Source organism: Carcharodon carcharias, chromosome 1 (assembly GCF_017639515.1).
Source record: "Carcharodon carcharias isolate sCarCar2 chromosome 1, sCarCar2.pri, whole genome shotgun sequence".
NCBI lineage: Eukaryota > Metazoa > Chordata > Chondrichthyes > Lamniformes > Lamnidae > Carcharodon > Carcharodon carcharias.
The window spans coordinates 61,195,452-61,216,620 of NC_054467.1; the positions used below are offsets into that span (position 1 = coordinate 61,195,452).

Here is a 21,169-nt window from a genome sequence, read left to right on the forward strand (position 1 = left end):
GCCTGCACCCTTGACCCCATTCCCTTCCTGGTCTCCGTGCTAGCTAACATTGTAAATGGCTCTCTTGCCTCAGGTACTGTCCCCTCCCTTTCAAACCAATCATCATCTCTCTCCTGAGAAAAAAGACATTCACAGCCCTACTGTCCTTGCAGATAACCAACCTCCCTTTCTTTTCAAAAACCTTAGAATATGTTACCTAAATCTGTGCTGTTCTTTCCAGCAGCTGCATATTTAAATCTCTTCCATTGGGCTTTGCATTGCCACAACAGTGCAATGGCCCTAATCAGCATATGTGGTGCACTATCTCTCCTTGTCTTTACAAATTCTCTGCTGCCTTTGACACATATCATCATCCTTCTCCAACATCTTGGCCAAAGTCCAGGTCAGTGAGACTTGTTACGATCTGGTTAGACACCAGTAACTTTTTGTTTAAAGTAGACAAAGTTTGAAATCCCAGGCACCCACTAAGAGAATTAAGCTGCAAGATTCCATGGTTTCAAACAAACTAAATAAACTTTACTATACAAAGTCAGAAAAGTAAAACAATTTACAACATCTATACCATTCCCATCCCTTCCAGAACCATGACAGGGTTCCCCTTGTCCTCATTTTCCACCCCACCAGCCTCCATATTCCATTTCCAGCAAGGTGCCACCACCAAACACAGCTTCTGCTTTTTCCCCTTTTCAACATTCCGAAGGGACCATTCTTTCTGTGACACGCTGGTCCACTCCTCGATCATCCCCAACAATTCATCCCTTCCCATGGCAACTTCCCATGCAATTGCAGGAGGTGTAACACCTGCCCTTTCAGCTCCTCCCTCCTCACTGTCCAAGGCCCCAAATGCTCTTTCCAAGTGAAGCAGCAACTTAATTGTACTTCTTTCAATTTAGTCTACAATATTCGCTGCTCACAATGCGGTCTTCTCTAAATTGTGGAAACTAAACACAGACCGGGAGACCACTTTGCAGAACACCTTTGCTCAGTCTGCAAGCATGACCCTGACCTTCCTTGCTCTTGCTCTCATACTCACATTTCTGTCCACGGCCTGCAAAAATGTTCCAGTGAAGCCCAGGGCAAGCTGGAGGAACAGCACCTCATTTTCCAATTCGGCACTTTACAGCCTTCTGGGCTCAACACTGAAGTTCAACAACTTCAGACCATGAACTCTGTCCTCCATTTTGATTCTTTTCCCCCCCAAGTGTCAGTCTGTATCTTGTTCATGTTTTCGCTTTCAGACAATATTGACCTTTATTCTGCTATTAGCACCTGCTATGGACCAAAGTTTTAGTCTTTCATACTAGCATTACAACATTCTTTGTCTTGTGTTCCATGAAATATTTGTCATTTAATCTGTCCTGCCCTTTAACCTATCCCTGACCTTCTATTTTGCTTCAACTGGCTCTCCCCACTTTTTCAACAACCATCACATTTAAAACTCATCACATTTCCACCTCTCCCGAGTTCATATTGAACTTAAAACATTAACTCTATTTCTCTCTCCACAGATTCTGACAGACCTGCTGATCTTTTCCAGCATTTTCTGTTTTTGTTGAGGAAAATATGAATTAACAGGCAAACTGTGCTCAAACGCCCCACACAAGACATTAAATGGCAGATGCGACCAGATAGAACCCATGGATTTCTCAGCAATCCACCCAAATGTCAGTGTCCCCTATGAGCTACACAATCTCGTTAAAACTCTGTCTCCCTCAAGAGGGATTTCAAGTCTTCACTTTCAAAGATCCAGCCTCTGTGTTCCTTCCAAATGTCCCTCCGACTCGAACTGCCTCAATCACTGCTGAGCTCCTGGTGGTTTAATCTTTTCTCCTGAGACTATATCCCACTGGCTTCCCGAGGATCCTCTCCAGCACCAACCCATGGGCACAAGTCCAGCTCTTCAAGCACATTGCGCAGAACACCACTGCTCCAAAGGATAATCTTTGCCCCAACGGCCCACAGCACGGAGTCACCAACCTTCTGCCGCCTTTTCAGCTCTACAGGGCTTCTCCAAGCCCTCACTGCCTGGAGCTTGACAACAGCAGCACTTATGCTCACTGGAGCCACTTTCCTTGCTCCTCTCGCCAGTGATTTCTCTCCCCAGTGGTCTCCTCCTGGTCATCTCCTCCCGGTGGTCTTTCTCCCTGGGACCTCTCTCACTGGGCCCTCTCACTGGGTTCTGTCTCTCCATCACAGACCCTCTCATTATGGCGTCAAGACTCGGTCCTATGATTGTTGTTTTGCGCCATGCAGGCACACTCAGAGGTCCCAAACGGCCAAGCCACTTAACTGAATAGACAAAACAAGACAGAGCATTCACAACCTGTCACCCTGCTGTGCTCCACGCATGCCCGGGATTCTTCAGCCTGCCAAGTAATAGAGTCATCGGCCTCTCCCTGGAACCAGGTAAGTCCCCATTTCTTAACACAATTTTTCCTTGGGGAAAAGAAGGCTTCACCATATTGAAGGTTTCTTTATAATGGCTTTGAAAATATATTTTTTAATCCTCTTAAACCTCTAAGAAATAGCTTATTGCATACTGTACAGATAACTTTTTCATTCTTTCCACAATTACATATATCGTATTTACAAAATTATAAAGCCTTAACCCAAACAAAAGCAAGCACATGACAAGGAAGATTAGCAGTAGTTAAATATCATAGAATTATCATAACTCAGAGCCTGCATTTTTCCTACATCTATTCTTTAACTCTGCAAAGAATATCTCAGCCAAGTCCACAGTCAAATTATCATCCTCTTGATTAGCTGTGGTGGTAATTCCATTTTTAAGTTCATTTTCTAAACTCAAACGTGGTTAGTGCATATTTTGAGTCAAAATGGCTTCTTTGTGTGCCAATAAATCATCTCTTCTCAGATCAAAATCTCTTTTGGTTGTTTCAAGGATGTTATTGAGATGCTTTTTTTTGTTCACACAAAGGGCTTGGTATTCCTGTTTGATTGATCTTTAAACATTTTAAAGATCTTTCGATGTTCCTGATCCGATTCCAAACATGTCTTATTAAATTCTTTTCAAGCGATGTCAACCGTCTCCCAATTCTAGACTTTTATTTTTCTTTCCAATAATTTAAGTCTTCTACACAAATCACAAAACACATCATTCCAATCATTTCGGGGTTCAAAAAGGCCTTTTGTTAACTGTCCACTTGCCTGGATTCCTGATGCTGTATCCTGTGTTTCAACACTGACCAGCACGTTTGGTTTGGTGTCAGGTGTCATTAACCCTTTAGGGTCACTTTGAGGCCTCAGCCCTTCCCATTAAAGAACTTGACTTGGCAACTCTGCAGGTCTTTGTACGGCCTCTATACATTCCATTAATGAGGTTAATACATCAGTTCTTGGCTCAGCTGGATCTCAAATAGGCTCCTTGTTTTTACTCATAGGAACAACTTCAGCACTGTGATACCCCATCCCAGGTTCTGGAAAAACTATTGTACAATATAAAGAATACATTTTTAATTGGTAATTCAGAAACAATTGCAACCACACAAAGCCCCTTTAACAGAGCACAATTTAAATTTACTCTATGCAATGGGAAAGACACACATTTCCCATTCCCCTGTATCAATACATTTTTATTCAGCAAACCTTTAGAAGAAAAGTCTAAATCCTTTGCTAACAATAAGCTCTGAGCCGAACCAGTATCGCTAAGGATAACAATCTTTCTAAGCTCGTTCTTGGACAAAAATGAAGTGATTTGCCCTTCCAGTATAAACCCCTTACAATCTTTTGTGATTTTATCTATTCCCACCGTAAAAACATTAGAAGCAATGGGTTTCTCAAAAGTTTTACTTTCTGGTGCAGCTTTCTCTGTGGAAATTCCTGTCACTTGCATCAATGCCACTGTTTAAACACACATTTCCTTTTCTGGCACAACTTTATCTGAAGACTCCTTAAGCATCCATATTACTATCATCAGTTTATCATTCCACTTCCAACAATTTCCTTTTAAATTGCAATAAAAGCATACTGATTTCTTTGTATCACTTTTATCCTCTATACTATCATTTTCATTAACTTTTTTTTATTAATTCACAGGATGTGAGCTTTGTTGGTTGGGCCAACATTTATTGCTCATTCCCAGTTGCCCTTGGGAAGGGAGTTCCAGGATTTCTAGTCCAGTGACAGTGAAGGAACGGCAATAAATTTCCAAGTCAGGATGGTGAGTGACTTGGAGGGGATCTTCCAGGTGGTGGGGTTCCCATCTATCTGCTGCCCTAGTCCTTCTAGATGGTAGTGGTTGTGGGTTTGGAAGGTGCTGCCGAAGGAGCTATGGTGAATTTCTGCAATGCATCATGTAGGTGGTACACACGGCTGCTACTGTTCGTAGGTGGTGGAGGGGACGAACATTTGTAGATGTGGTACCAATCAAATGGGACAGCTTCTGCCTTCTCCCCATGACTAGACAATTTTCTACTCCTCCAGTTTCCCTGTGGGTTTACAAATGAGATCTACTGCCCCCGGTTGCTTATGTGATATATCACATCTGCCAAAACCGCTGCTACCCTTACATTAGAAACCTTGCGGTCTTCCAGGTGTAACCTGACAGCTATTGGGATGCTGGTTCAAAATTCTTCCATTATTATTAGTTCTCTCAAATTCTCAAAAGTTTGTTCTAACTTCAGAGATTAAAACCACCTGTCAAATAACATTTATTTCTCCCTAGCAAATTTTACTAACATTTTATTCAGTCTTTCCCTCAAAGTCTGCAATTTTAACTGACATGTTTTGGGAACAAGCTCATAAGCACTAAGTTCTGCAGTTTTAACTGCCAGAGAATCTGAGGATTGTTCTGCTGAAAGGCTTGAATACATATCCGTAGCTTTCCTGACCAAAACAACCTGCAAAATGAGAGTCCATGTGTTCTAGCGAAAAGGGTAAATAGGGTGGTCAACAGGACTTTAAACAAGAAAGTGAGGGGGTAGGGAAGGGTAAAACTCCAAGAAGCATGACTAATGGGAAACAAAGCAGCAGGTTAATGTGTGGGGGGTTAGATTCAACTTCATGGAAAATTATGAAAAAACTGAAAAGAAAGGAGAGCCCAGGAGAAGTTATTAAAGTCTCCAGAACACAAAATAGGACAGAGTGTTTGGAAAGGGCTAGAAACCTAACTTCAAGCACATCAGATAAAGGGATGACAATGAGAAAGGGGACGGGAAATACAGGACTGAAGGTGTTGTATCTGAATGCACGCAATATACGAAATAAGGTAAACGAGCTTGTGGCGCAGATTGAAATTGGCAGGTATGATGTGGTGGGCATTACGGAGACATGGCTGCAAGGGGATCAGGACTGGGAGCTAAATATCCAAGGATATACATCCTATCAAAAAGATAGGCAGGTTGGCAGAGGGGGTGGGGTTGCTTTGTTAGTAAGAAATGAAATTAAATCGATAGCAAGAAATGACATAGGGTCAGATGATGTAGAATCTGTGTGGGTAGAGTTGAGGAACCGCAAAGGTAAAAAAACCATAATGGGAATTATGTACAGGCCTCCGAACAGTAGTCAGGATGTGGGGCACAAGATAACCAGGAGATAGAAAAGGCGTGTAAGAAAGGCAAGGTTACAGTGATCATGGGGGATTTCAATATGCAGGTAGACTGGGAAAATCAGGTTGGTAGTGGATCCCAAGAAAAGAAATTTGTGGAATGTTTATGAGATGGCTTTTTGGAGCAGCTTGTGGTGGAGCCCACTAGGGATCAATTCTAGATTTAGTGATGTGTAATGAGGCAGATTTGATAAGGGAGCTTAAGGTGAAGGAACCCTTAGGAGCGAGTGACCATAATATGATAGAATTTACCCTGCAATTTGAGAGGAAAAAGCTGGAATCAGATGTAACAATATTACAGTTGAATAAAGGCAATCTACAGAGGCATGAGGGAGGAGCTGGCCAGAATTGACAGGGAGATGAGCCTAGCAGGAAAGACAGTGGAACAGCAATGGCGGGAGTTTCTGGGAGTAATTTGGGAGAAACAGCAAAAATTCATCCCTAGGAAGAAGAAGCATACTAAAGGGAGGACGAGGCAACCATGGCTGACAAGGGAAGTCAGGGACAGCATAAAAGCTGAAGAGAAAGCATTCAATGCAGCAAAGAGCAGTGGATGGGGAAGCCTACAAAGACCAACAGAGGACAACTAAAAAAGAAATAAGGAGGGAGAAGATTAAATATGGGGGTAAACTAGCCAGTAATATAAAAGAAGATTGCAAGAGTTTTTTTAGATATATAAAGGGTAAGAGAGAGGCAAAAGTGGACATTGGGCCCTGGAAAATGATGCTGGAGAAGTAGTAGTGGGGAACAAAGAAATGGCGGAGGAACTGAATAGATACTTTGCATCAGTCTTCACAGTGGAAGACACAAGTGACATCCCCAAAGTTCAAGAGAGTCAGGGGGCAGAGGTGAGTATGGTTGCCATTACCAAGGAGAAGGTGCTAGGAAAACTGAAAGGTCTGAAGTTGGATAAATCACCTGGACCAGATGGATTACACCCCAGTGTTCTGAAGGAGATAGCTGAAGAGATAGTGGAGGTGTTAGTGGTGATCTTTCAGGAATCACTTGAGTCAGGGAGGGTCCCAGAGGACTGGAAAATCGCTAATGTAACCCCCCTGTTTAAGAAGGAAGTGAGGCAAAAGACAGGAAATTATAGGCCGATCAGCCTGACATCGGTTGTTGGTAAGATTTTAGAGTCCATTATTAAGGATGAGATTTCAGAATACTTGGGAAGTGCATGGTAAAATTGGGCAAAGTCAGCATGGTTCCATCAAGGGGAGGTCATGCTTGACAAATCTGTTAGAATTCTTTGAGGAGGTAATGAGTAGGTTAGACAAAGGAGAGCCAATGGATGTTATCTACTTGGACTTCCAGAAGGCCTTTGACATGGTGCTGCACAAGAGGCTGCTCAGTAAGATAAGAGCCCATGGTGTTAGAGGCAAGGTATTAGCATGGATAGAAGATTGGCTGTCTGGCAGGAGGCAGAGAGTGGGGATAAGGGGGTCCTTCTCAGGATGGCGGCTGGTGACTAGTGGAGTTCTGCAGGGGTCAGTGTTGGAACCACAACTTTTCATTTTATACGTTAATGATCTAGTTGAAGGAACTGAGGGCATCCTGGCTAAGTTTGCAGATGATACAAAGATAGGTGGAGGGACAGGTAGTATTGAGGAGGCGGGGAGGCTGCAGAAGGATTTGGACAGGTTAAGAGAATGGGCAAAGAAGTGGCAGATGGAATACAACGTGGGTAAGTGCGAGGTCATGCACTTTGGTAGGAAGAATAGAGGCAAGGACTATTTTCTAAATGGGGAGAGAATTCAGAAATCTGGAGTGCAAAGGGACTTGGGAGTCCTAGTCCAGGATTCTCTTAAGGTTAACTTGCAGGTTGAGTCGGTAGTTAGGAAGGCAAATGGAATGCTGGCATTTATTTCGAGAGGACTAGGATATAAAAGCAGGGATGTGCTGCTGAGGCTTTATAAGGCTCTGGTCAGACCACATTTAGAATATTGTGAGCAATTTTGGGCCCCGTATCTCAGGAAGGATATGCTGGCTCTGGAGAGGGTCCAGAGGAGGTTCACGAGAATGATCCCAGGAATGAAGGGCTTAACATATGAGGAACATTTGAGGACTCTGGGTCTATACTCGATGGAGTTTAGAAGGATGAGGGAGGTTCTGATTGAAGCTTATAGAATACTGAGAGGCCTGGATAGAGTGAATGTGGGGAAGATGTTTCCATTAGTAGGAGAGACTAGGACCCGAGGGCACAGCCTCAAAGTAAAGGGAAGACCTTTTAGAACAGAGATGAGGAGAAACTTCGTTAGCCAGAGAGTGGTGAATCTATGGAATTCATTGCCACAAAAGGCTGTGGAGGCCAGGTCATTGAGTGTATTTAAGACTGAGATGGATAGGTACTTGATTGGTAAGGGGATCAAAGGTTACAGGGAGAAGGCGGGAGAATGGAGTTGAGAAACTTAACATGATTAAATGGCGGAGCAGACTCGATGGGCCGATTGGCCTAATTTCTGCACCTATGTCTTATGGTCTTATGGTCTTTGGCCACTTTACCTTTGTAGCCACCATTTCAAATGAGATAAAATATCTCTCAACTCTGTCCTCAGTGAACTTAGACACTAAGTAAAGATTTTTCGTTGTATCAAAGCTCGGAGTGGTACTCAACTCATCATCTAAACTGCAAGACACTCATTCACCCCGTAACCTAAGCTTTTATCTAGCCAGTTGATGCTGTCTGATTTCTTTGTTTCTCTGGAGTTCGAGCTCAAGCTTTCACATTTCTCTTTCTTTTTTCTCTTTTTCAAGTTCAAGCTTTTTCTTTCTTTTTATTTTTCTAATTCAAGCTGCTTCATCTGCAACTAAATTCTAGCTAACTCAAGCTGGGTTATACCTGTATCAGGCTTTTCTCCTTCTAATTCCAAAGCTGTGTTATTATCTCAACTATGTATACTTCCTTAACCCCTGCTTGTAACTCCAACTTCAACTTTTCTGCCAATGCGATTAACCCAACCTTAGTTAATTGTAAATCACTCAACAATAAACCCTCCCTCTCTAGAAAAGTCGTAGCAGCTGACAAAGCCATTCTGCTTTTCAATCAGTATAGTAAAATGCACCGAGAAAATCTTATCGCCTTAACCTCAGCATGTACCAGCACTCGTGTATGTCTATGGATTCAAAGTCCTGCCAAGAGCCCCCAATTTATGTTACGATCCAGACAGGGACCAGTAATGTTTTGTTTAAAGTAGACACAGTTTGAAATTCCAGGTGCCCACTAACAGAGTAAAACCACAAGATTTCATGGTTTCAAGCAAACAAAATAAGCTTTACTATACAAAGTCAGAAAAACAAAAGAATTTACAATATCTATCTTATATTCTAACATTCAGAATTAACATGAGATAAATATAAATTAGCAGGCAAACTGTGCTCAAACACCCCACATGAAATGGCAGATGCAACTAAGAGAAATCCCACGGATTTCTCAGCAACCCACCCGGATGTCAGTGTCCACTGTGAGTTACACAATCTCGTTAAAATTCTGACTCCCTCATGAGGAATTTCAAGTCTTCACTTTTGAAGATCTCACCTCTGAAATCCCTCCAAAAGTTGCTTCAGCTCGGACTGCCTCAGCAGCTGCTCACCTCCTGATGGTTTAATCTTTTCTCCTGAGACTACATTCCACTGGCTTCCTGAGGCTGCACACCAGCACCAACTCATGGGCATATCTCCAACTCTGCAGCCAAGCCAAGCAGAACATCACTGCACCAAAGGGTTACCTTTTCCCCAACTGCCTGCAGCATGGAGTCACCAACCTTCCACTGCCTTTTCAGCTCTCCAGGGCTACTCCCAAGCCCTCACTACCTGGAGCCTGCCAACAACAGCACTTTCACTGCCTGGAGCCTCTTTCTTTGCTCCTCTCCCCAGTGTTTTCTCTCACCGTGGTCACTTCAGGGTTGTTTCCTCCCAGTGGTCTCTGTCTCCCTGTGTACTCCCCCACTGCGTCCTCTCCCTGGGTCCCCTCTCTCTGTCCTAGGACTCCCCTAATTATGTGGTCAGGAGAGGTCCCGTGATTGTTGTTTTCATGCCATGCAGGTGCACTTACGATGTCCCGGATATTCAAGCCTTTTAACTGAAAAAACAAGACAGACCATGCGCAGCCTGTCACCCTGCCATGCTCCACATATGCCTGGAACTCCCAGACACATGCTTGGATACATTTATTTTGCTGTGTTGCCTGCTACGTTTATATTTTATGTGCTTCTTCTGATTACAAGTTACAACTCGTGTGTGGCAAAATTCAGGGTAAAAATGTACCTCGGATCTTATTAATCCTCTGCTGGAGCTATAAGTGCAGACATGCCTGTTTTGGGCTTAGAACCTGTGCTGTTCAATTGCATATTTTTGTCTGATTTGTTTTCCAGATAAAGATGAATGCATCATGGGAGCTTACCAATGCAACAGGCACACTTTCTGCACCAATACATATGGCTCTATACCTTTAGGTGCCAAGAAATCTTCCAAAGGGACGGAATTGCCTGCAAGAATCTGAGAAGTGCCCCACGTTGTGGGCATCAATTGTGTGCTACAGAATGTCAAAAAGATAAAGTATTTCATAGCATCCTTAAATATTATGTTGAAATTGGTTAAACGTGAAGTAATTTTAAAAGAAAGAGAATATTTGTGATGATTTAATGATGAAACTACACTGTTTTTAAACTTGCCGAGCTCTTGCCAAAGTATTTGAGGAAGAACAGTGTGAATGGGGATCACTTTGCCTTCAGGCAGAAATGATTTCCAATAAAACTGACAGAACTATTGGGAACAAGCAGTAATATTTAAAAGTCATTCCAATGTTCCAGTATGCAATGAAAGACCCAAACTAACTTGCTTCCATGTTTCATGTTTGACAATAAATTACAATTCGACAATAATTTTTGTGAGGGGTTCAGATCATGTCATTAAACAAGACCGAAAGCTATCTGCTGAGCCCTTAGATTTAATTACATAATCCTCTGTCAAGCATCTAGTATCATTTTCATCATATGACATATTAAAAACTATTTTTCAAAGTTTATTTTTTTATTGCAGTTTAGTACCGAGTTGAAATGCCCTTGCAGGGTACTAGGTTGTTTTGACCAGTGATTTAAAGGGTGATTTGCCACCCACCATATGAATTATTGTTTGGATTCCTGCCAAACAATCTCCAAAACAAATTTTGGGTTGGTTTCAAGACTGCAGAATACAGTGTACTTGTGGAAAGGCCATATACTGCGGATGTTGAAAATCTGAAATAAAAACAGGAAATGCTGGAAATACTCAGCGAGTTAAGGCAACATCTGTGGAGAGAAACAGAATTAATGTTTCAGGTCTAGTGTAATAGTGATTATGTCACAGGTTGTGGCCTGTCAATATTTTCTCTACAATACTGCCATAAACAGAAACATAATACTATCTATATAAAGTGTACAAAATATTTGATCTTAAACATATCAGATCAACCAGCAACTTGCTTCTCCTTTAATGAAGCATCTTATTGTTAATACTTCCTTCCATCTAGTTCTATTCTCACTTGACATTCCCACTATTTTCTGAGAAACTCTTATCTTTCATGATGCCACTCCTTGCCCTAAAAGTGCCAGATGCAATTCAACTTGATTAAAGCATTGATTTAAGATACTTCTAGGCAAATGGTTTGTCATTTTATCAGTAAGGTACTTTCTCTTTAAATTATTTTGGTCTTCTTTTTGACCTTCCAATAAATTATTTTTCAGAAACAAAAATACCTGGAAAAACTCAGCAGGTCTGGCAGCATTGGCGGAGAAGAGTACAGTTGACATTTCAAGTCCTCGTGACCCTTCAACAGAACTTCAACAAGTTCTGCTGAAGGGTCACAAGGAATCGAAACGTCAACTGTAATCTCCACTGATGCTGCCAGACCCGCTGAGTTTTTCCAGGTATTTCTGTTTCTGTTTTTGTTTTGGATTTCCAGCATCCGCATTTTTTTGTTTTTTAAAATTATTTTTCTGTATTGTTTTCCTTCCCAGTTTTGCTTCAGGTGAGAAGACATGCTGGAGACAAGTTTCTAATTTTTACTAACATTAACCGGGAGATGACCACTACAAAGTTCACCAGAGTCACATGAGGGAACTAGCCTTCCAGTTTCCCTCTCTGAGGTAACAACAACAAAAACTTGTATTTATGTAGCGTCTCTAATGTAATAAAACACCTCAAGGTGCTTCACAGGAGTGTTATCAAACAAAATTTCACACTGAGGTATATATAAAATGACTTTAGGTCAGATAGCCAAAAAGCTTGGTCAAAGGAGTAGGTTATCAGGGGTGTCTTAAAGAAGGAAAACAAAGTGGTGAGGTAAAGAGGCTCAGAAAGTGAATTTCAGAGTTTAGGGCCCAAGCAGCAGAAGGCACAACCGCAATGGTGGAGTGACTAAAACGGTGGGTGCTCAAGGGACCAAAATTGGAAGAGCATAGCTACCTCGGAGGGCTGTGCAACTGGAGGAGGTTCCAGAAACAGGAGGGTGGTGGGGGGGGTGGGGGGGTGAGACCATGGAGAGATTTGAAATCTACAAGGATCAGAATTTTAAAATCAAGGTGTTGCTTAACTGGGAGCCAGTGTAGGTCAACAAGCACAGGAGTGTTGGGTGAATGGCACTTTCAATGAGAGGACACAGGCAATGGTGTTTTTTGATGACCTCAAGTTTACCGAGGGTTGAACATGGACCAGGAGTGTGTTCGAGTATGCCAGTCTAGAGGTAACATAGGCATTAATGAGGGTTTCAGCGGCCGATGAGCCGAGGCAGGGTGGAGTCAGGCAATAATGCAGTACAGGAAATAGGTTGTCTTAGTCATGGAGTGAGTATGTGGTTGGAAGCTCATTTCAGGGTCAAATATGTTGCCAAAGTTGTGGACATTATTGTTCAACATCATGGTTGCAGGGGAGTGAGTTAATGGCTAGGGAACGGAGCTTATAGCAATATTTAATTGGAGGAAATTTCTGCTCAGCCAGTATTGGATGTCAGAAGAATAATCTGACAATTTAGCAAAATTGGAGGAGTCAAGAGAGGTGTTGAGGTAGTATTGTGTGCCACCAGTGTACATGTGACAACTGACATTGTGTTTTCAGATGATGTTGCCAAGGGCCTGCAGAAGATGAAAAAGGCTAGTTAGTTTAACATCAGTGGTGGGTAATGATTTAGAAACAATAATTAGGGGGAAAAAATCAACAGGCACTTGAAGAGGTTTGAATTAATTTAGGAGAGCTAGCACAGACTTGTAAAAGTTAGATCATGCTTGACTAATCTAATTAAATTTTTTGATTAAGTAACAGAGAATGTGGATGAAAGGAATGCTGTGAATGTTGTTCTATTTGGATTTTAAGAAAGTGAAAACTTCTACATAAGAGGCTGGTTAACAAAATTGTGGCTCGTGGAATAGGAGGGTCACTGTCAAATGGGATAAAAAATTGACTTAAGGACAAAAAAACAAGTTGTTGTAAATGGTTGTTTTTCAAACAGGAGGGTGATGGACATTGGTGTTCCCCCAATGTTCAGTGCTAGAATGATTGCTTTTTTGATATATATGAATGACTTGAATAATGGAATACAGAGTAAAATTTCATAATCTGCCAATGCTACCAAACTTGGAGTGGCAAACAATGAGGATGATACTAATTGACTGCAATGACAGAACATAGATAGGCTAGCAGATCAGACAAGTGGCAGATGGAATTCAATACGAAGTGCGAGGTGATGCATTTGACAGATGGGATTGAGAGAGGCAAAACAAAAACAAAAATACCTGGAAAAAGCAGGTCTGGCAGCATCTGCGGAGAGGAGCACAGTTAACGTTTCGAGTCCGAATGACCCTTCAACAGAACTAAGTAAAAATAGAAGAGAGGTGAAATATAAGCTGGTTTAAGGGGGGGATGGGGGACAATTAGAGCTGGATAGAGGGCCAGTGATAGATGGAGATAACCAAAAGATGTCACAGACAAAAAGTCAAAGAGGTGTTAAAGGTGGTGATATTATCTAAGGAATGTGCTAATTAAGGATAGAAAGCAGGACAAGCAAGGTATAAATAGCCCTAGTGGGGGTGGGGTGGGGTGAAGTAATCAAAAAAGGCTAAAAGGTAGAGATAAAACAATGGATGGAAATACTTTTAAAAATAATGGAAGTAGGTGGGAAAGGAAAAATCTATATAAATTATTGGAAAAAAAGGTGGGGAATCGGAAAGGGGGTGGGGATGGAGGAGAGAGTTCATGATCTAAAATTGTTGAACTCAATATTCAGTCCGGAAGGCTGTAAAGTGCCTAATCGGAAGATGAGGTGATGTTCCTCCAGTTTGCGTTGAGCTTCATTGGAACAATGCAGCAAGCCAAGGACGGACATGTGGGCATGAGAGCAGGGTGGAGTGTTGAAATGGCAAGCGACAGGGAGGTTTGGGTCATGCTTGCGGACAGACCGAAGGTGTTCTACAAAGCAGTCACCTAAGTCTGCGTTTGGTCTCTCCAATGTAGAGGAAACCACATTGGGAGCAACGAATGCAATAAACTAAATTGAGGGAAGTGCAAGTGAAATGCTGCTTCACTTGAAAGGAGTGTTTGGGCCCTTGGATGGTGAGGAGGGGGGGAAGTAAAGGGGCAGGAGTTGCACCTTCTGTGGTTGCATGTGAAGGTGCCGTGGGAGGGGGTTGAGGTGTAGGGGGTGATGGAGGAGTGGACCAGGGTGTCCCGGAGGGAACGATCCCTACGGAATGCCGCCGGGGGGTTGAAGGGAAGATGTGTTTGGTGGTGGCATCATGCTGGAGTTGGCAGAAATGGCAGAGGATGATCCTTCGAATGCGGAGGCTGGTGGGGTGATAAGTGAGGATGGGGGGACCCTATCATGTTTCTGGGAGGAAGAAGAAGGAGTGAGGGCAGATGCGCGGGAGATGGGCCAGACACGGTTGAGGGCCCTGTCAATCACCGTGGGTGGAAAACCTCAGTCAAGGAAGAAGGAGGACATGTCAGAGGAACTGTTTTTGAAAGTGGCATCATCAGAACAGATGCGACGGAGGTGAAGGAACTGAGAGAATGGGATGGAGTCCTTACAGGAAGCGGGGTGTGAGGAGCTGTAGTCGAGGTAGATGTGGGAGTCGGTAGGCGTGTAATGGATATTGGTTGACAGTCTATCACCAGAAATTGAGACAGAGAGGTCAAGGAAGGAAAGAGAAGTGTCAGAGATGGACCATGTGAAAATGATGGAGGGGTGGAAATTGGAAGCAAAATTAATAAATTTTTCCAGGTCCAGATGAGAGCATGAAGCAGCACCGAAGTAATCATTGATGTACCGGAGAAAGAGTTGTGGGAGGGGGCCGGAGTAGGACTGGAACAATGAGAGAGGCAATATAGATTTAAATGACACAGTTCTAAAGAGTGTGCAGGGACCTAGCAGGCGCAAGTGCACGGATCTTTGAAGGTGGCAGGGCATATTGAAAGAATGGTTAGCAAGGCATATGGAATTTTGGTCTTCATAAATAAAAGCATTGGGTACAAAGGCAAGGAAGTTATGCTGGACCTTTATAAAGCTCTGGTTAGACCACCACTAGAGTATTGTGTCCAATTCTGGTTGCCACATTTTAGGAAGATGTTAGGGTCCTTGAGAAGGTGCAGATGTGATTTACCAGAATAGTTCTAGGGGTGGGGGAACTTAGGTATAAGATTAGGTTGAGGAAGCTGAGGCTGTACTCCTTGGAGCAAAGGGGAGATTTGATGGAGTTGTACAAGATTATGACAGGTTTTCATAAAGTAGGCAAAGAAAAACTGTTCCCATTAATTGATGGTAGAAGGACTTATGGACACAGATTTAAGGTTTTGGGCAAGAGATACAGTGGGGATGTGATTTTTTATGCAGCGAGTCATAATGACCCAGAAGTCACTGCCTATAAGGGTGGTGGAAGCTGAGACGATCATTGATTTCAAAAGGAAATTGGACGTGAACTTGAAGGAAATAAATTTGTAGAGCCATGGGTATAGAACAGGGAAATGGTACTGACTGGATTGCTTCACTGAGAACTGGCATGAACTTGATAGCCTTCTGTGCCATAAATGACTCTATGACTCTAAATAGGTGGGCTCCAAGGATAGATCCTTGAGGGACACCAGAGATAATGGTGTGGGACTGGGAAGAGAAGCTGTTGCAAATGATACTTGGCATGATGATAACCGATTTTTATGAAAACTCGGATATTGGATACTGTACAATATATTCTGCATTCCATACAGGGTCTCAAAAGTTAATTCATACATGTTTGGGGACTGCATCTTGGGAGCGGGGGCAAAGATGAATAAAGTCAGTGAATCAGCTCAAATCTTAATCTTGTTAGGTGTTAAAAATTGGAACGATACAGAGAAGATTAGCATGGCCCCTGCGCAAGGATGACACGCAAATTCGTGAAGCGTTCCATATAAAAAAAATACTCTGGCTATAATTAGATAAAAGTAGAACCAGGTGAGAGCAATCCCACTCAGCTGGACAACACTGAAGAGTCATTGGAGGAGGATAACCTTTTCATTCATTCATGGGCTGTGGGTATCACTGGCTAGGCCAGCATTTATTGCCTAGCCCTAATTGCCCTTGTTCAGAGGGCATTTAAGAATCAACCACATTGTTGTGGGACTGAAGTCACATGTAGGCCAGAACAAGTAAGGACAGCAGATTTCCTTCCCTAAAGGACTTTAGTTAACCAGGTGGGTTTTTACAACAATCGGCAATGGTTTTGTAGTCCTCATCAAACTTGATTCAGATTTCACCATCTGCTGTGGTTGGAACCGAACCCTGGTCCTCAGAGAATTACCCTGGGTCTCTAGATACATATCACTATGCCACATGGTGTAGTCAACTGTGTTAAAGGCTGTAGAGATGAACAAGATGGATAGTTTACCATTGTCACAGTCACTTAGGATGTCATTTGTGACTTTGGTAAGAGTCACTAGTGTATAGTAACAGACATGGAAACCTGATTAGAGGCATACAAACATGGAGTTCCAGGAAAGATGGGTACAGATTTGGGAGGCAGCAACACATTCAAGAGCTTTAGAGGGGGAAGTGAGGTTGGAGATGGAGTGGTAGTTTGCAAGTATGGTTGGGTCAAGGGTTTTTTCAGGAGGGGATGATGAGAGATTTGAAGGAAAGACAGTACTTGAAGAGAGAAAACTTAATAATATTGGCTAACATGAGGACCAGGAAGGGGTGTTGAGTGGTCAGCAGTTTAGTAGGAATAGCATCGAGGGAGCAGTGGGTGGGTCTCATGGGCACAATGTGCTCCAGGAGCCCATGAGAGGTGATAGGTGAGAGCCTGGAGGAAGATGTGAGTTCAGAGGAGGGAAGGGAGAAACTTTAGAAGAAGTTTGGCCTGGTGGGCTAGTGGAAAGGAGAGGATTGGCAGAGGCAGTTGTTTGGATAGTCTCAATCTTAATGGCAACTTATTGTTGGGGGTGAGGATGGAGGACACAGGAGATGTGTTTAAGAAGATGATGCAGTAGAGAAAAGAAACCAGGTGTTATCTTTGCATTGCAGGAAAATTCTGCAATAGTGAGCAGTATTAGCAGATGGGAGCAGGACCTGATAGTGCTTTATGTGGTTCAGCCAGATCTGGCAGTGAAGTGCTAAATCAGTACATAGCTGCTAGACTGGGTCTGTGGCAGGTGGTGAGGAAACTAACAAGAGAGAAAAACATACTAGACTTCATCTTCACAAACCTGCCTGCTGCTGACGCATCTGTCCATGACAATATCAGTGACCACTGCACAGTCATTGTGGAGATGAAGTCCCACATTCACATTGAGGATACCCTCCATCATGTTATGTGGCACTACCACCGTGCTAAATGGGACAGATAGACTGGGCATCCATGAGGTGCTGTGGGTCATCAGCAGCAGCAGAATTGTACTCGAACACAATCTGTAACCTCATGGCCTGGCATATCCTACACTCTACCATTACCATCAAGCCAGGGGATCAACCCTGGTTCAATGAAGAGTGCAGGAGGGCATGCCAGGAGCAGCATGAGGCATACCTAAAAATGAGTTGTCAACCTGGTGAAGCTAGAACACAGGACTACTTGTGTGCCAAACAGCATAAGCAGCAAATGATAGACAGAGCTAAGCGATCCTACAACCAATAGGTCAGATCTAAGCTCTGCAGTCCAGCCACATCCAGTCATGAAAAGTGGTGGACAATTAAACAACTCACTGGAGGAGGAGGCTCCACAAATACCCCATCCTCAATGATGGAGGAGCCCAGCACAGCAGTGCAAAAGATAAGGCTGAAACATTTCCAACAAGCTTCAGTCAGATGTGCCAAGTGGATGATCCATCTCGGCCTCCTCCGGAGGTCCCCAGCATCACAGTTGCCAGTCTTCAGCCAATTCGATTCACTCCATGTGATATCAAGAAATGGCTGAAGGCACTGATACTGCAAAGGTTATGGGCCCTGACAATATTTTGCCAATAGTGCTGAAGACTTGTGCTCCAGAACTTGCCACGTCCCTAGCCAAGCTGTTCCAGTACAGCGACAACACTGACATCTACTTGGCTGTGGAAAATTGTCCAGGTGTGACCTGTACACAAAAAGCAGGACAAATCCAACCCGGCCAATCACCGCCCTATCAGTCTACTCTCCATCATCAGTAAATTAATAGAAGGCATCATCAAGCAATAACCTGCTGACACCCAGTTTGGGTTCTACCAGGGCCACTCAGTTCCTGGTGTCATTACAGCCTTGGTTCAAACAAGAACAAAAGAGTTGAGGTAAGAGTGAGGTGAGGTGAGAGTGACTGCCTTTGACATCAAAGCCACATTTGACAGAGCGTGGCATCAAGGAGCCCTAGCAAAACTAGAGTCAATGGGAATCAAGGGAAAAACTCTCCGCTGATTGGTGTCATACCTAACACAAAGAAAGATAATTGTGGTTGTTGGAGGTCAGTCATCTCAGCTCCAGGACATTACCGCAGGAGTTCCTCAGGGTAGTGTCCTCAGTCCAACCATCTTCAGCTGCTTCATCAATGACTTTCCTGTCATCATAAGGTCAGAAGTGGGGATGTTCACTGATGATTGCACAATGTTCAGCACCATTTGCAACTCCTCAGATACTGAAGCAATCCATGTCCAAATGCAGCAAGACCTGGGCAATATCCAGGCTTGGGCTGATGAGTGGCAAGTAACATTCACGCCACACAAGTGCCAAGCAATGACCATCTCCAACAAGAGAGAATCCAGCCATCGCCCCTTGATGTTCAATGGCATTACCAGCACTGAATCCTCCCCTATCAACATCCTGGGGGTTACTATTGACCAGAAACTGAACTGGACTAGCCATATAAATACTGTGGCTACAAGAGCAGTCAGAGGCTAGAAATCCTGCGAAAGAGAGGAATAGTTTTATTGGGAACTGCTGCATCAAAAGTTGAGATGAGGTTATGGTTGAGCAAATTAGTAGTTTTAGAAATGTCATGTGAATGAAAGGCCAAAGGTTAGACAATTGAGATTTTGAAAGTGCAGTTATAAGTGAATTAGGGGATAGTTTTTTTTTCCAGGGGCAGATTCAGAAGAAAGTAGAGTTGGGATGTGGAAGGAGGATTTGGGTGGGAAGTGAAACAAGGAAGTAATCAGGATTGCATTTATCTGTGCTTGACAAGATGGGAATAGTAAGGCCTTGTGAAATAGCAAAGTTAAAAGGATGACGATAAAAATGGATTGGGTAGTTTACACAGAGGGAGAGATTAAGGGTACATGGCTGGTGGCCTCAGAGGAGGGAGAGCATGATGAGGTGGGATGGAGGTTGAAATCAGCAAGGATGAAAAATCACTTGATGCAGAAGCTGAGGGAGGAAAGCAGTGAAAATATCTCAATGGGAAAGGTATTATGGTGCTCGAGTGGGTAGTAGACTACGAGGATTTTAAGAACATAAGAAATAGGAGGAGGAGTAGACCAAATGGCCTGTCGAGCCTGCTCCTCCATTCAGTATGATCATCGCTGATCATTGGCTTCAACTCCACTTTCCCACCACTCTTCCATATCCCTCGATTCCCTAAAAGACCAAAAATCAGTCTACCTCAGCCTTAAATGTGCTCAGTGATGGAGCATCTGTGGGGTCTGAGTGAAGACATTTCTCCTGATCTCAGTTCTAAATGATCAATCCCTTATCATGAGACTGTGTCCCTTTGTTCCAGATTCCCCAGGCAGGGGAAACAGCCTCTCGGTGTCTATCATATCAATCCTCTTCAGAATCTTATATGTTTCAATGAGATCACCTCCCATTCTTCTGAAGTCCCGAGAGTATAGGCCCAATTTAACCAGCTTTTCATCACAGAACAACCCTCTCATCCTAAGAACCAATCTCATGAACTTTTGCTGCACTGCGTCCAATGCAAGTGTGTCCTTCCTTAAATATGGAGACCAAAACTGTGCACAGTATTTCAGATGTGGTCTCACTAAAGCCCTGTAGAACTGTAGTAAGATTTCCTTTTTCTTGTGCTCCAATCCCCTTGCAATGAAAGCCAACATGCCATTTGCCTTCATAATTGCTTGTTGTAACTACATGCCAAATTTCTGTGTTCCTTGTACAAGTAAATGAAGGTGAGAGAGGTGAAACAAAATGAAATACTCAGAAGAGGAGAAAATGCCAGGAGAGTTAGGGGGTCAGGCAAAGGTGTGATTTAATGATAAAAGCCACACCGCTACTACAATGGTCTTGGCAGGGCAAGTGGTGTAAGGTATAACCAGGAGGGATGCTTCATTTAGTGGGAGGTGTCATCACCGCTCAGCCAGATTTCCATTAAGGCTATGATGCGTAACTGGTTTTCCAGTTTTCTCCTCTTTGCTAACTGGCCTTCCGGTTTCCACCTAAGGTAACTCACCCTGCAGTTTCCACCTGAGGTAAATGGCCTTCCAATTTTCACCTGGAGTAACTGGCCTTCCAGTTTCTCCCTTCCTTTCTTGAGGAAAGTATCTGACCTCATATTTCCAATAAGGCTTAAGCTTATGTAGTAATAGCTAGGTATGGATTTTGCAAATGAGGTTTGCCCTTTGAGATCAGTTCATCATAATTGCATGTAGATCTAAAAGATTTGAACACCATTGACAGGAGCAGGAATATGAGTATGACTAGAGCTTTAATAATGAGAAAATAAAAGGCAAGTGACAAATAGCGTGACGAGAATTATAAAATCTTCAGAAAAGCGCAATATATTTCAACCCTTTAACAGCTTTTCCAAGGTTGAGGGGTTAGCGATGGCAGTATATGCGTCGGGAGGGGGGGTGGGGGGGAGTGGGGTGGTTGAGGAGAACAAGGAAGTGGGGTGGCTTTAAGAAAGAAATCCAAGACATAATGCATGAGAGACAGGCAAGTGATGAAGAAATTCAGCACATGAACCTATGTTTAATGGATGGAAGTGGTTGTGAGGAAATCATGGAACCATTCCATAGGTCATCATTGCAGTATGCCACCATGGTGAAGAGGAGGCACATTGCAGATCCCAGCTAATTACTGTCAACGTCTCTCTGTGCCAGTACTATGCTCCATGGAAGTTGCTGGTGCATTTGGACATCTCTGCATCTGGCTCTCTTATGATCTGGATCCTGTAACATTTTTTCATGAAG

General features: G+C 43.2%; 1 pseudogene; it reads left to right on the forward strand.

The window, feature by feature from the left end:
* The first annotated feature begins 15,880 nt into the window (after positions 1–15,880).
* Positions 15,881–15,981, forward strand: LOC121285797 (annotated as a pseudogene).
* Positions 15,982–21,169: the final 5,188 nt, after the last annotated feature.